General features: G+C 47.2%; 1 long non-coding RNA gene across 2 annotated transcripts; it reads right to left on the bottom strand.

The window, feature by feature from the left end:
* Positions 1–794: 794 nt before the first annotated feature.
* LOC144233847 (uncharacterized) lies at positions 795–4,124 on the bottom strand. 2 transcript variants are annotated; one of them, XR_013335779.1, is made up of 3 exons: positions 4,066–4,124; positions 2,535–2,670; positions 795–1,084 (listed from the first exon to the last, which is right to left on the bottom strand). It is a non-coding gene; the product is annotated as an uncharacterized LOC144233847 (long non-coding RNA). The 2 variants fall into 2 exon arrangements; XR_013335778.1 differs by having other exon boundaries at positions 795–1,207.
* Positions 4,125–12,870: the final 8,746 nt, after the last annotated feature.

The following is a 12,870-nucleotide window of genomic DNA, read 5'->3' on the forward strand; positions in this document are numbered from 1 at the left end:
ATATATTTCTCAGAGAGAGACAGCATGAGCAGGGGAGGGTCAGAGAGAGAGGGAGACACAGAATCCGAAGACAGGCTCCAAGCTCTGAGCTGGCTGTCAGTACAGAGCCCGACGCAGGGCTCGAACCCACGAACTGTGAGATCATGACCTGAGCTGAAGTCGGATGCCTGACCAACTGAGCCACCCAGGCGCCCCAAAAGAGATCCCTCTTAGAGAAGGTGTGTGTGTGTGTGTGTGTGTGTGTGTGTGTGTGAGCATGCGCGCCCGCCCTTGTGAGCTGGTAAGGCATATTTCACATCTTGGGTTTGGTCTCCTTTTCTGCTGAGGGCTCCCTAAGACCCAGGCTGTTTTGCCCCAGGAAACATTCCCCAGGTGGCGATGTGGGCCCCTCATTCCTTGAAAGTTGCCTTGCCTAGAGCTCTGTCTAGATTGTAAGGATGCAGCTTTGTGGGCCCAGGTCAAGCCCCTAAGTCCAGTAAGACCTGTATGCCACAGCATGCCCCTGCAAAGCTGAAACTGGAATCCCTTGCTGGGCTGGCTTGCCCTGCAGCTGCCCTCAGCAGCTCTCCCCACCCTTCCAGGGGGCTCTCCCTGCCCTCTGGCTTTCCCTCATGAACTGGGTTGGTCATGGGATAAGCTCCCTCTGGCTGTCTGATCACCAGTGTGGCAGGACTTGATGAACCAGAGTGACTTAGGACACCATCCAGTTCTCTCTGACTCAGCCCTGGGCTCTTTCCACACAGCATTTACCAGGCAGGGCGCTGGGGCTCCAACCACAGAAATGGCTCTGAATGGCCTCAGCAGAAGAGGGATTTATCAGAAGATTACAGGGTGACTTATGGGATTGATCAGAAGGACTGACCGCTGCAAGAATGTGGCCGGGCGCTGCCGCTCCTGGCACCCTCCGTCTCGGACTGTGGCCGTGTTCTCAGTGCTCTCTGCTCTCTGTGGCCTCATCCCAGACTCAGAGCTCTGGGAAGCATTCCAGAGAGGCAGAGCTTGGTTCTGGACCCATAACCTTGTGGCTGGAGAACGCAAGTCCATAGTGCCGGGTGCCTCCAGATTTAAGGGCAGGTTTCAGATACTGGGCAAACCAAAGAAGGTGATAAGTACTCCACACCACTCCGTCCTTTTAGGATCTGTTATAAGGAACTGGGTGCTCCAAATAGACCCCAACTTCAAAGGTCACTTTCTTTTTATTGTGTCACTAAAAAAAAATTTTAAGTGTTTACTTCGCACACAGTAAAATGCATACATCTTAAGGATTCTGCTCGATAAAATTGTAAAACGTGCTTATCTATTGTGAAACCACCACCTGGATCAAAATACAGAACATTTCCATCACCCCAGAAAGTTCCTGTGTTCCCCTCCTGGTCAATCCCATTCTCCTTCCCAGAGGAAAGGACTGTTCTGATTTTAGCTTAGTGTAACCTGCTCTTGAATTTTGTACAAAAAGAATCTTACAGTTTGTGCTCTTTTAAGTGTAAGGTTTCTTCTGCTTAGCATACTGCATTTGAGATTCAGCGAGGTTGCATGTGTGTTTTGGTTTTGTTTTTGATGTGGGGTGTTTTTTTTTTGTTTTTTGGGGGGGGTTGTTTGTTTTTGCTTGCTGAGTTTTATTCCATCGTATGGAATACAGGCCATCATTTGCTTATCCATTCTCTTGTTGATAGACATTTGGATTGTTTCTAGGGTTTGGCCTTTAATGAATAAACCGTAAACATTCACGTACAAGTGTTTCTGTAGTCAGACATCATTGCTACCCCGGGTTTTGATTTGCTGCTGGAACAGTCTCCTGCCAAGTTAGCCACAGACCGCAGCTCGAAAGACAGAAGAATTGAGTTTCCCCATGAAATCACAATCCGTGTTCAAGATGGAATTTCTCATGTATGTCCCTAACCTGCTCCTTCCACCCTCTACCTCATGTTACTGTATTTCTGGACTAGTTGCTCAGGCCAGAAACCTTGACCCCTCTCTTTGCTCACACCCTTCAAACAACCCATCGGCAATCCCTCCCCATCATACGTGCCTTCAAAACACCTGACTCCATATCTCCTCCACGCTACCAGCTGGTCTGGGACCACCATCACCCATCACCTGGCTCTCTGCAGTATCCCTCTCCTCTGCTTCCATCCTTGTTTCTCTCTCCCACCCCCACTCCTCCCCACCCCCAGGTGATTCTCACCAGAGTAACCCCCACAGAGGCTAAGCATGACCATGTTCTGCCTAAGCTTGAAACCCTCCTATGGCCCCCACCGCATTCTAAGCAAAAGCCACCGTCCTTACAACGTCTGCAAAGCCTTATGTGATCTCTCCCTGCTACTTCTCTCCTATTATCCCCTTTCCCTTTCTCCTCTTTGGTCATTCTGTGCTTGTTCCTTTAATATTCCGAGGATACTCCTGCCTCTGGACTTTAGCACTGGCTGTTCCCCTGAATGCAAAGCTCTTCCTCTTTTATGTCCGCATGACTCCCTCCTTTACCTTCCTTCAGCCTGATCAAACTTATCAGCTCTATTTTTCTCTAGAATGTTTACCATCGTCTCACACAGTCTGTTTACTGGTTGACATGTTTGTTGTCTGTCTGTCTGTCATCAGCATGTCAGCTCCACAAGGCTAGGGCTTTTTTAGTTTGCACGAGTGTCTCCAGTGCCCAAAAGCTTTGGTCTTGTCCTAGGCACCAAATAGGAGACACAGAGAGAGACAGGGTGTACAGTAAAATTAAAATCAAGTCTGGCATCTTCTACCGTGAGCTCATTATTTGGTTGTTGGATTCTGGAAGAGACCGCTAGAGCATTATTTGGGCTCTCCCTGCTACCCACCCCAGAAATCTGGCTCACTTTGGCCCGAGCCCCCTCACAGCCTGTGCAAGTCAAACACAGGCTCAGAGACTAGACAAGGCTTTGGGAAGTGGTGAGGTGGAGCCCTGCCTGAGGCAGGTAGGTGGAGTTTGGGCAGGCAGAAAGGACAGCATAGGCTGGCATGGGGCAGTGCCACTCAGGTGATATATGCATTGGGGGTTAGGATTTCAACATATGAATTTTGGAGGAAGACAGCCATTCAGTCCATAACACTGTGTGACTTTGGGCAAGCCACTTAACCTCTCTGAACTTCAGAGATAATAATAGCACCTGTTTCATAGGGGCATTGTGATAATTAAATGAGATCATTCTTACAAAGCAATTACCCAAGCACCTGATCTATGGTATATGTAAAACAAATATTTACTATTTTAATCGTTAGGGTTCTGGTCATTCAGTCCAGGGACTATGCATTCTATGTCCCTAGGGGTTGAGCAGACTGGAGCAGGGTGAGGCTGGCATTTTAAAGAGAACTACACACTGAAAAAGTTTAGGCTGATCTGATTTTCAATGAACAAACTCACGTGAGCTCGGGATTTGGGAACCACATGAATAGCAGATAACTTCTTTTGACACTTACCACTTCTGGCTGCCAGTACCTGTGATTTTTCGTTTTCCCTGAGAGCTTTCTCAGGAAAGCTTGACCTCACCCTATCGATCCATAACCAGAGTTAACATCTTACCACAGTAGCCCTCAATTAATGACTGGTGGGAGATAGCATATAAATACCGCAGCTCCCTCACCCAGCAGATGCCATAACTCAGATATGTGCTCTGTGCTGGCTCCCAGCAGTCCTCAGCAGGATTAAGCTCTAGTCACCTACAATGACAACCTAGTTCAAAATCCATCTTGCCTTGGCTTCCTTCCCTTCCCTGTCTCACTTCCTGAATTTCCTGCGGGTGATCCTGGGATTGTTTTGCAAATAAGTTACTTGTATTACTTGTATAGTCCTTCTCTCAGGATCTGCTCTTGGGGCAGTGGGGGTGCAGCCCAAGAGGCCATCTTTGGTGAGTCCAGCTCTGCCAAGCTTGTAGTCATCTGGAAAGTCCACACCAAGCCTGACCTCTGCCCAGTAACTCAAGCTGCCTGAAAATAATAGACTCTTTGGGTTGCCCAATCAGAGCCATCTCCTTCCCCAGGCATTCAAGCTAGAAGACACCCTAAAGACAAATTTTCTCTCATTTAAATTCTTTCTCACATACTCACGTAGGGACTCCTAGTGATGGCTGTCAAGCCATCTTGACCTGAGGGCAAGGATGACAAACACACAGATTCTATCTCAAGTGCCACCTCTGATCAAACAATAGAAACTACCTGGAAATTCTATCCAGCGTTACAGTTTGCAGATATACCTAGAGATGTCTGCCTGAGCACTGGAACAGATAAGCAGTGACCTTATACTTACCACCCTGGCTCTAGAAGTAAATTATCTCCTTCATGGTGAAGTTGGATGAATTTTTCTTTAGCATTCCTAGTCCCCCAAGGCTATCTCTGCCTCTTTAAAAAAATTTTTTAATGTTTATTTTGAGAGTGGGGAAGAGCATGAGCAGGGGAGGGGCAGAGAGAGAGAGACGGACACGGAGAATCCAAAGCAGGCTTTGCACTGTCAGCCCAAAGCCCAACACAGGGTTCGAACCCATGAACTGTGAGATCATGAGCTAGGCTGCAGTCAAACCAACTGAGCCACCCAGTCGCCCTTCACCTCTTTTTTCTTTTAATTAAAGTGTATTTATTTATTTTGAGAGAGAGAGGGAGGGAGACAGTGCGCACATGGCGGAAGGGCAGAGAAAGAAGGAAAGAGAGAATACCAAGCAGGCTCCGCACTACCAGCACAGAGCCTGACTTGGGGCTCAGTCTCACAACCCGTGACCTGAGCTGAAATCAAGAGTTGGATGCTTAACTGACTTAGCCACCCAAGCACCCCTATCTCTGCCTCTTGATGATCTACTTCCTTCATCTGACTTGCCCCATTCCAGACAATAAGCCTATGTGCTAAACATGGCCACCCATTTACTGGATGAGGAAACTGAGACTCTGAAATATTAAGTGGCTCTCCCAGAATCACGGAATTTAAGGATAGAACAGAGGTTTTTATTCAGGTCTTCCTGACACCAAAGCCCCCACACTATATATGTTCATAGAGAAGGCAGTAATAAAGGTCTTTAACCAGAGAGTACAGCCAACAGGTCTCTTTTTGTTAAGAGAAGCCTTCAGCCAATGGGTGCTCCATCCTTTGCTGTCTTTACTAGCCAGGTGGAGTAAAAGGCTCTTTGGGAACCAGCGAGGAACCCTTCCCAAACTCCACAGCTACCCTCAGTAATCTCTCTGACAGGCTCTGGCTCCACCTTCTTGGGTCCAGACTCTCTCATCTCTACCTGGGAGAGCTCGTTTGTCACTTATCTGCTGCCCTTGAGCGGCTGACTCTCAGAGAGGGCTGGAAGCCTCCTGGGAAAGCTGGAGGCAAAATTCTAACTGGAGCAGGCATGACTGGAGCACTTCCAAACCTCTAAGTTATGGAAAAATCCAGCTGAGACCTTCCCAGGGTGGTGACTCAGCACTCCCACAGGCAGGGGGCTGCAAATGGAGCCTCAGACTGCAGCCTAGGCCCAGAGCCTGCTGACCAGGCAGCCTGCCCACCCGGGTCTGGCTCACACCCTCTCCCAAGCTGCAGCTCAGGACTTCGAGTACGTTCCTATTACTGCCCATCTGGCCTCCTGCTAACGAAAGGTGACTCCCTGCTCTCAGAAGACTTAGGCGTGAGTCTCACAGACCCATGGCCTCTTCACCCACAAGCTTAGCCTTCAACTTGCTCCCCCCACCCCCCGCTCTTGTAACTACCCGGCAGCTTGTTGCTGGTGTCACGTTTTGTGGAGTAAGACAGCAGCAAGAGGCGAGTAAGCACAGGAAGGAGTGTAACAAAGTCACCAAGACCTTCCTAAAGGCTAGGACTCTTCTCTCAGCTGAGACTAGGAGCCCTCAAGGATGCATTCACACCTGCCAGCTTACCACCTCCAACTATGGACAATGCAGGGGTTCAGTGGGCCAGTTTTGAAGTCAACTAGACCTGGCTCTAAATTCCTCATTAACAGGTATCTTAGAATTGTCTAGAATCAGAACCTGAGATGGGGATTCTTGGGCACATGATTTATGGAGGAAATGATCTCAAGAGAAAGGGAGAGAAGAAAACAGGACAAGGTGGGAGAAGATGCTCAGCAGGAATGGGGTCTCAGCTGGTGTCTAATCTCTGCCTGATCCCACAGGGAGCTCTAGGGAGTAAGTTGTCCAGCACCATCTCCCCTTGAGGTAAGCAAGCCAAACTATTGGACTGCTCTGTTAATCAGTCATTGTCCATCCCTGAAGTATGGGGCAGTGGCAGTGGAAGAGGAGGATGGAAGTTCTCAGAAGGTTCTGGAAAAAAGCAATCCCATCAGTCACAGGCAGTCCTCCAGAGATGGTCTCATATGTAAGCTTTTAGCACCTCACTGGCAGCAGCTGGAGCAGGAGTCATTGGCTGGAAAAAGAGATCAAGAGGGGCATTGACATTGGCTATAACACTGGGCAAGATTCAGTTGACTCTGTGAAAGGAACATAAAACTTGCCACACATGTGGTAAGTGCTGGGAAGTAAGCACAATGCCCCCGGTACTAGGTAAGTCCTCGGTGACTAAAAGCTACCATTCCAATTGCTTGGCGAAGTCATGTTAGTAAAGAGGTTAATTTTGTGTGTCAATTTGGCTTAAATGAGATGTCCAGATATTTATCCAAATATTTCTGGATATCTGAATATTTCTGTGAAGGTGCTTTTAAATGCCATTAACATTCAACTCAGTGGCCTTTGAGTAAAGCAGACTGCCTTCCGTAATGTGGGTAGGCCTCATCCAATCAGTTGAAGGCCTAAATAGAGAAAAGGCCTGACCTTCCCTGAACAAGAGGAAATTCTGCCATCAGATGGTCTTTGTACTGGAACTGCAACATCATCTCTCCCCAGGGTCTCCAGCCCGGTGGCCCACTCTTCAGATTTTGGCCTTATCAGTCTCTGTAATCACAAGAACCAACCTCTCCCCTTCCCCTCCTCATCATTCCCTCTCCCTATGTATTTTGGATTGGTCCATTTCTCTGGATAACCTGGACTACTACACATAGAAAGGTGAGCAGGAAGTGGGCAGCTCAGGGCTCAACATCATTATCCAAGGGCATGGCCCTATGTACCACCAAACCAGGATGCTGAGGACCCAGGCCATCTCAAGGGGACTAAAGGGGATATGAGTATGCCCAAATATCCTCCCTAATTAGCTTAGACTCTATAATGTGCCCTCCTTTCTTCATGCAGTGAGGGCCCCCAACCCTTCCATATGTCATCAGGACGGACAAATGCATCATTTTGCCCTGCCCTTGGCTTCCACAGAAAAGTTAGCGTCTTGGACAAGGGAGCAATGGTGACCACCCCCCTGACAGGAGGACACCCTAGAGCCTTGGAGAGAGCATGGCCTTACTGACACCTTGCATTCGGACTTCTAGCTTCCGGAACTGTGAGAGAATAAATTCTGTTGTTTTAAGCCACCCAGTTGGTGGCACTTTGTTATGGTGGCCCTAGGAATCTGATTCAGTGAGTCTAGTTGATACTGTCCACAGTTACCAAAGTGCCAACCTCTAATTTTCTGAGGGAAGTCTGAGGATTAGATTCCAGAAATTGATGGCCACACCCAGGTACTGACCTCCTTAGGGAATCTGTCCGAGGGGCCAGCTGCACTTCCCCAGGCCAATTTTCTACCTCGAAACCACCATTGCCCTAATATGGAAATCTGGGAGGGTTAGCTTCTTGCCCAAGGTCACACAGCTGGCAAGTGGTGAGGCTAAGACTTGAACTCAGATGGATTCTGAAGCCTACGTTTTTGTGACATGAGTATCCCAGAGAGTATCCCCACCTGACACCATGTAGGCAGCCTCATCCTCAGAGCTCCATCCCTGCTGGCTCATCCCACAGATGTTTCCCCGCCTTGAGTCAGAGCAGCTGGAGACTTTATGAGCCCTCTAATGGGCTAACTACCTGATAACTTGATTATGCAAAAAGCCACATGTGAAATTCCCGCCGTCATAACCACATCATTTATAAGGAAATGAGTCTACCTTCTCCTGAGGCCTTTGGCTGCCTGCCCTTCAGGAAGGCTCAGTGGAGGCTCAGTGGAGCTTTCCAGGCCAAAAGGAGCAACAAAGAGGTGTTCCTGTCCCCCTCCTGTCTGCCCTCACCCCCGTCCCAGAGAGCCTCAACTGCCCCAGGTCTTCTTCCAGTCTGGGCCTCTTTGCTATAGGGACCCGACGGGGCGGGGTATGTGTGTGTGTGTGTGTGTGTGTGTGTGTGTAGGTGGTTGCTGAGGGGAAAGGGGAGAGAAGGGAGTGGCAGAATAAAGAGATGGACAGACAGACAAGAGGGAATGGAGTCGCAGCAATCTGGCTGCAAGTCCTGCTACTCTATGTGGACTTTCACATTGAGTATTGGGATTCCCAAACATGTTTACACACACACACACACACACACACACGCTACATTATTTTGCATATTTTAAAACTTTGTATAAATTGCAACATTATACATATTATTATGTGGCATGTTTTTTTCTGCTCCCATGATACTTACAAACCTTGTTCATTTTACCTGCCTCATTCCATTGTGTGACTGTATCCAATTTATAAACATCTTGTGTATTTCTAATTCTTGCTATTTCAGACTATGCTGCAATAAATAGTCTTGTACTCATATTCTCCTGCTCATGCAAACATTTCTCTAAGGTATATGGCTGAGAGTGGAATTGCTGGGTCATAGGACACGTGAGCCTTCCACTTGATATTACCTTGCTCTCCATACTCCTATACCAATTTGCACTTCCTTGAGTAGGGTGTGAGATCATCCACTACTCTACATCCTCATTTTTGTGGATGCTGTTGTTGCCTCACACAGATCCCCTTTGTTGGCTGGGACACCCCTGGCCTGGCTGCTGTGCATGTAGGCTGCTAATGGCTCCCAAATGCCTCCTTGCTAGAGAATTGCCCTTGGCCATGGGAGTCTCCCATCTTGTATATTCCAGGGCCAGAGTAAGCCTCTATTCATCTTTGTTTTTTGAATTGGATCCAAAAAGTAGGAATTAAGATGGAAGCAAGAGAAGGAAGCCACAGTCACTGTCTCCTCCAGGCTTGGTCCTCCCAAGCTCTAGGAAAAGGGGGATATGGAGAGAGGAAGAAGAGCAAGAAAAGAGGGAAGGCTCCACGGAAGAGGAGAGTGGGAATATGTGCCTCAAAGCTGCTTTTCTACATCAGGTGGGATGGAGGATGCGAGCAGAGCAAGCCTCCCTCCACAGGTGACAGAGATACCGAAAATCGCACAGCATCCCTTATTTGGCCTCTGTCACCCACTTCCCTCTCCCTCCTCCACACCCTTGTCTTTCTCTTTCTTTCACATTGATTCCCTGAATCCGTTCACTCACCTCATTTGCTCACTGTTTGTATCTCCAGTGCAGCAAACATTGCCCAGTGCCTGGCAGCAACTCAGTGTTTATTACATGAGTTCACAGATGAATCTCATTTGAAATGCACAGGATACTTTTTTTTTTTAANATGCACAGGATACTTTTAACAGGGGACAAAGTGCTTGATAGAAGTTGCAAATTTATCACTCTTCCCCAACCAGTTACCGCATTCTACACTTAACACTCATCGCACACAGGAACTTCCAAATATAAAACCACAGTCCTATTTCCCAGAACAAACCTAGTTTCTCTTTCTCTTTCCCCTCACAGGTCTCAGAGCCCTCCCTTCTCTCTCTCTCTCTCTCTCTCTGCCATCCAGGACTCCACGAGAAGGCTCCGCCCACCTATGCTCTGCCTGGAGCTCCGGAGCACACTCCCTTCCTCTGTTTTTACCTCATGTGCACATTCTTGGCAGCCCCTAAAACTTCTCTGTAAAATCCATGGGCTCCACCCTCACCCTGTCTCTCTGCAGCCCCATATCAGACAGGGTCACTTCCTCAGAAATAGACGCACCCTCCCTGTCTCCCCCTTACTGTTCCTCCTCTTCCTTCCAGAGGCCCCTGTCACTGTTAGAGTCATCTAGCTTCCTCCAGCTCCATCCCACCGCCCACGATCATGTGTGTGCACACATGCTCACATGTGTGCACACACACTGCAAATATATACTGCATACAAAGCCCCTGAAATATGTCTTCTCTGTGTTTCTCCGTTTTAAGTAACAGCCTCTTTTGTCACCTTCCCCTTCCTCACAGTGCTGACTTCCTCTGGGTAGGTATTGCCAACTCACAGTCCCTTTATTCTAGACCATTGACCATAAGCACTATGGTAGGCAGAATAACAGCCCTCCAAGATATTCCTGTCTTAATTCTCGGAACCAGTGAATATGTTATTTTGTGTGGCATAAGTGTCTTTGTGGTGTGACTAAATTAAGGATCTTGAGATGAGGAGATCGTCCTGGATTATCTAGATTGGTCTAGTCACAAAGATCCTCATCAAGGAAAGAGGGAGACAGGAGAGTCAGAGACGGAGATGTGATGATAGAAGCAGAGGAGAGAAAAAGAAAGAAAATTTCAGCTATTACACTGCTGACTTTGAAGATTGAGGGGGGGGGTCGGGGCGCCTGAGTGGCTTAGTCGGTTAAGCGTCCGACTTTCACTTTGGTCATGATCTCACGGTTTGTGGTTTCGAGCCCCGCATTGGGCTCTGTGTTGACTGCCAGCTCGGAGCCTGGAGCCTGTTTCAGATTCTGTGTCTCCCTCTCTCTCTGACCCTCCCCTGCTCACGCTGTCTCTCTCTCTCTCCTAGAAATAAATAAAACATTAAAAAAAAAATTAAAAAAAAAAAAGATTGAGGAGGGGGGTCACAAGCCAAGGAATGCAGAAAGCTTCAAGGAGTTTTTGAAAAAGTCACGGAAACAGATCCTTTCCTAGACAGAACCTCCAGAAGGATCATAGAGCTGCCAAAACCTTGATTTTAGTTCAGTGAAACTCATTTGGGACTTCCGACCTCCAGAAGTGCAAGATAACAACTGTGTGCCATGTTAAGCTACTTTGCTACAGCAGCAATAGGATACTAATACAGGTACCAATCTGTACAGCTCCAGTAGTTGTACAGTGCACTGCCCGAGTAGCTGTTCATGGTAGCCTACTTTGATGCTGCCCCTGCATAATGTCTTTGCTGGTTGCAGTCAGTATGTAACTGAAGGATAATGGTGCCCTTCAGCAGTTGCCTTAATTTAGGTTCCCCCAGAAGCAGACTCTCAGGCAAGAAATTGGATGCAAGTCGTTTGAGAGGTGATGCTGGAAAACATTGGTAGGGGAATGAGGAAGTGAGACAGGGAGGGGAAGACAGCCAGTAATGGTACCTTATCAACAAGTTACCACTATAGGCAACTACAGTTCAATTCCACAGAGGAATTTTGGGAGCCAATGGAGAACATGCCACAGTTTTGCCTCCCCCCAACCCCAGGAGGGAAAGGGAGCTGGGATGTTTAAACACCTGCTCTCATCAGTCATTGGTTGAGGGCTGTGGAGGGGTGGCGGGAAAGTGTTTTCATCTCTGGGTGGCATACCCAAAACCATCCTCGTGCTTTGGAAAAGGCACTCCAGCAAAGAGATGTGGATTTTAACCACAGACAACACTGAAGTACTGAGTCCCAAGCAGTGAGGTGGGTACCTGTCTAGCCAGCAGGGCATCGCCCCTCAGAAGGGAGGGACCCCCACATCCATGGCTTCCATACCTCCCGGGACCAAAGTGAAAAGAGTAGAGGCTCTGGTTTCTAATCCAGGCACCTCTGTGGGATTCTGTAGACTGTCTCTCACTTTGGGTTTGTCTGGTATTTTACCATGATTAGACTGAGGCAAAAAGCAATACTGTGCCCTTCTTGGTACATCACGTCAGGAGTATGCAATGTCAATATGGCTGTTACTAGTGATTTTATTTTATTTTATTTTTAAATGTTTTATTTATTTCTAGGAGAGAGAGAGAGAGAGAGAGACAGCGTGAGCAAGGGAGGGTCAGAGAGAGAGGGAGTCACAGACTGAAACAGGATCCAGGCTCTGAGCTGGCAGTCAGCACAGAGCCCGATGCGGGGCTCCAACCCACGAACCGCGAGATCATGACTTAAGCGAAAGTCGGACGCTTAACCGACTAAGCCACCCAGGCGCCCCTGTTACTAGTGATTTTAACCTTGATCCTTGGTTATAGTGGTGTCTGCAGGCTTTCTCCACTTTGATATTTTTATAATTAATAACTATAATTATAATTATAATAAATATGCTGAGGAGATACTTTGAGATTTTGTTTTTTACCAAATTTTCACCTACTAATTTTAGCAGCTACCAATGGATCTTGCCTGCAAATATTATTACCGTAGGGCTTACCTAATGGTTTTTGATTTCCTGCATTTTTAGACCCAGTTTTAAATTCTTTCACACCTCAGCTTCCTCATCTATAAATGGGGATAATACTTTTTCCTTCTAGAGACAAAGAGCAACGTTATGTAAAATTAAAGGATCCATCCACTAAGAAAGCACAAGGATCCTAAATGCATATATGCCAAAAAGAGCCTCCAAATATATGATGCAAAAAACTGACAGAGTTGAAAGAAGAAATTAGACAAATCCACAATTACAAGTGGAGATTTCAACCCCATTCTCAGCAAGTGATAAAACTATTAGAAAATAAAGACAGAGAAAAACTCAGCATCATCAACTAGAAGGATATCACTGGCATCCAAAGAATACTGCACCCACCAATAGCAGAACACACATTCTTTTCAAGAATTCATGGAATATTCACCAAGATAAACCCTATCCTGAACCATAAAACAAACCTCAACCAATTTAAAATAATTGAAATCATATATACAAAGTATGATCTCTGACTGTAGTGGGATCAAAGTAAAAAATCAATAATGGAATGATGACATGAAAAGCTCCAAAATTTAGAAGCTAAACACACATCTAAATAATCCATAGGTCAAAGAGGTC

Source organism: Crocuta crocuta, unplaced genomic scaffold, assembly GCF_008692635.1.
Source record: "Crocuta crocuta isolate KB4526 unplaced genomic scaffold, BGI_CrCroc_1.0 scaffold15, whole genome shotgun sequence".
Classification (NCBI taxonomy): Eukaryota; Metazoa; Chordata; class Mammalia; order Carnivora; family Hyaenidae; genus Crocuta; species Crocuta crocuta.